This window comes from Somniosus microcephalus, unplaced genomic scaffold (assembly GCF_052327205.1).
Source record: "Somniosus microcephalus isolate GS21.2 unplaced genomic scaffold, FLI_Smic_1.0 unresolved_chr7, whole genome shotgun sequence".
Lineage (NCBI taxonomy): Eukaryota > Metazoa > Chordata > Chondrichthyes > Squaliformes > Somniosidae > Somniosus > Somniosus microcephalus.
Genome location: NW_028225185.1, coordinates 2,094,642 through 2,098,224, shown reverse-complemented (window position 1 = coordinate 2,098,224; position 3,583 = coordinate 2,094,642).

The window sequence follows — 3,583 nt, the reverse complement described above, 5'->3', positions numbered from 1 at the left end:
ATTTCTCTCCAGTCCAAGCTGAGGTTTCCTCCTCTCCCAGCTGTGAGTCTCCCTGAATTCACATCAGGCTCCGGGTCCAGTTGCCCCCACACACCTTGCCGTGCCGGGTCCGGTTGCCCCCACACACCTTGCTGTGCCGGGTCTGGTTGCCCCCACACACCTTGCCGTGCCGGGTCCAGTTGCCCCCACACTCCTTGCCGTGCCGGGTCCAGTTGCCCCCACACTCCTTGCCGTGCCGGGTCTGGCTGCCCCCACACTCCTTGCCGTGCCGGGTCTGGCTGCCCCCACACTCCTTGCCGTGCCGGGTCTGGTTGCCCCCACACACCTTGCCGTGCCGGGTCTGGCTGCCCCCACACACCTTGCCGTGCCGGGTCTGGCTGCCCCCACACTCCTTGCCGTGCCGGGTCTGGCTGCTCCCACACACCTTGCCGTGCCGGGTCTGGTTGCCCCCACACACCTTGCCGTGCTGGGTCTGGCTGCTCTCTCTCTCGATGGTTCTGCTCAGCTCTGTTCCTTCAGTTGCTCTATGTTGACCCACTGGTATCACTGGCAGATGCTGATCCCAAAGGCTGTTCTCTCGCCACCATCAGCACCACATGCCGAGCAGCGGGAGGCTCCTGAATGATGGATCAGTGAGTGAGGCACAGGCTGGTAATGAGCTTCTGGTAGGACAGATTGAAGAGAGTGTCTGCACCAGGAGCACGAACCTATTGTCTGCACTCAGGAACTGTCAGATTAGCAACAACAGAAAGAGTTTGTTCATCAGCATCGCTTCATTAATTAAAAACAACAGGCAGTGCTGGAATCAGAGGTCTGCTGGGATCTGCTCACCTTTATCAGCTCAAACTGCTCGGCACTGTCACAGGAGCTCCCGGGGAGAGAGGCAAAGAGCGTGTGGTGAGACAGCAATTAGAAATATGAAAGGAGCAGAGTCTGTCCAGCTCACCCACCGCATCACCGAGAATTCCGCTTGCTCACAGGCTGAACTCTAATCCCATCGCTGTTGGGGGATGAGCCATGATTCCATTTAAAGAGCTAATAAACATAGAAACATAGAAGATAGGAGCAGGAGTAGGCCATTCGGCCCCTCGAGCCTGTTCCGCCATTCAATGAGATCATGGCTGATCATCCAAACTCAGTACCCTGTCCCTGCCTTCTCCCCATATCCCTTTAGCCTCAAGAAATATATCCAACACTTTCTTGAATATATTTAATGAACTGGCCTCCACCACCCTCTGTGGCAGAGAATTCCACAGGTTCACCACTCTCTGGGTGAAGAAATTCCTCCTCATTTCAGTCCTAAATGTCTTACCCCTTATCCTTAGACTATGACCCCTGGTTCTGGACTCCCCGGCCATCAGAAACATCCTTTCTGCATCTAGTCTGTCCAGACCTGACAGAATTTTATAGGTTTCGATGAGATCCCCTCTCAATCTTCTAAACTCCAGTGAGTATAAGCCCAATTGACACAATCTCTCCTCATACGTCATTCCTGCCATCCCAGGTATCAGCCTGGTGAATCTTCGCTGCACTCCCTCCATGGCAAGAACGTCCTTCCTCAGGTAAGGTGACCAAAACTGCACACAATACTCAAGGTGCGGTCTCACCAAGGCCCTGTACAACTGCAGCAAGACATCCTTGTTCTTGTACTCGAACCCTCTTGTTACAAAGGCCAACATACCATTTGCCTTCTTAACCGCCTGCTGCACCTGCATGCTTACCTTCAGCGACTGGTGCACAAGAACACCCAGGTCTCTTTGCACTTCCCCTTCTCCCAATCTATTGCCATTCAAATAATAATCTGCCTTCCTGTTTTTGCCACTGATATACCTATCAATTCATCCAATGAAAAGCGACGAGTTAAGAAAGTAACTATAGGTTTTTATTGGCTAAATAACAGAGCCCACCCTCGTGGGTGATCGGATACAACAAGGAGGAATGCCAGCCAGTCGAGTACCTTTATACCTGGGCAGGTAGGTGGAGTCATGGGCGGAGTCAACAGTGGTCAGCCCAGGTATAGCAGCGTGACAAGACGCGACCTCGTATAGTGATACAACAGTGTGAACAGTGATAACCATAGAGTAACGATATAACAGTGATAACTATAGTGTAACGATAAAAGTGGTTTACCACATTCACCCCTTGTTTAGATTTGAGTCCGGCGGGGTGAAGTGTACTACCAGTTCTGGTATGTCAGTCTGTCCGGAGGCCTCGTAAGCCTTTCTGATCGTCGCAGCGGCGGTGTTGCATTATCCGGTGTTAATGCTGGTGTCTGCGTGGTCGGCGAAGGCTCGTGGGGTTCCGGCATGCCGTCTACCTGGGCTGGAATTGGGGGGGTGGTGGGGGGTGAAGGTGGTGTCTCCGGAGTGCCCGAGGGTGCGAGGTCTCGTAAGGAGACTGTGTCCTCCCGCCCGTCTGGGTATGCCACATAGGCGTACTGGGGGTTGGCGTGCAGGAGGTCCACCCTCTCGACCAGGGGGTCCGTTTTATGGGCCCTCACGTGCTTTCGCAGCAAGACGGGCCCCGGAGAGGTCAGCCAGGTTGGTAGCGTGGTTCCCGTAGTCGACTTCCTGGGGAAAGCAAACATTCGTTCATGGGGGGTGGCGTTGATGGCCGTGCAAAGCAGTGACCGGATGGAATGCAGCGCTGCCGGGAGGACTTCCTGCCAGCGGGAGGTTGGGAGGCCCTTAGACTTTAAGGCTAAGAGGACGGCCTTCCATACCGTCGCGTTCTCTCTTTCTACCTGGCCGTTCCCTCGGGGGTTGTAGCTGGTGGTCCTGCTTGCAGCAATACCTCTCGCTAGTAGGAACTGACGGAGTTCCTCGCTCATGAAGGAGGAGCCCCGGTCACTATGTATATAGTTTGGGAACCCGAACAAGGCGAAGAGGTCGTTCAGGCATTTAATGACCGTGGTACTGGTCATGTCTGGGCAGGGGAAGGCAAAGGGGAAACGGGAGTACTCATCAACAATGTTGAGGAAGTACACATTACGGTCAGAGGACGGGAGGGGCCCCTTAAAGTCGATGCTCAGGCGCTCGAAGGGGCGGGTGGCCTTGATCAGGCTTGCTCTGTCCGGCCTAAAGAAGTGCGGTTTGCACTTGGCACAGGTCTGGCAGTTCCTGGTCATGGTCCTGACCTCCTCGATGGAGTAGGGCAGGTTGCGGGCCTTAATGAAGTGGTAAAGTCTGGTGACCCCGGGGTGGCAGAGGTCGTTGTGGAGGGTCTGAAGTCTATCACTTTGCGCGCTGGCGCATGTAATTCGTGACAGAGCATCGGGGGGTTCGTTCAGCTTACCTGGCCGGTACAAGATATCATAATCGTAGGTGGAGAGCTCGATTCTCCACCTCAAGATCTTGTCATTCTTGATTTTGCCCCTCAGCTTGTTATTAAACATAAAAGCGACCGAACGTTGGTCGGTAAGGAGGGTAAATCGTTTGCCTGCCAGGTAGTGCCTCCAGCGTCGTACCGCCTCCACAATCGCCTGGGCCTCCTTCTCGACCGACGAGTGTCGGATCTCAGGGCCCTGTAGGGTCCTTGAGAAGAAGGCCACCGGTCTCCCCTCCTGGTTAAGGGTGGCGGCTAG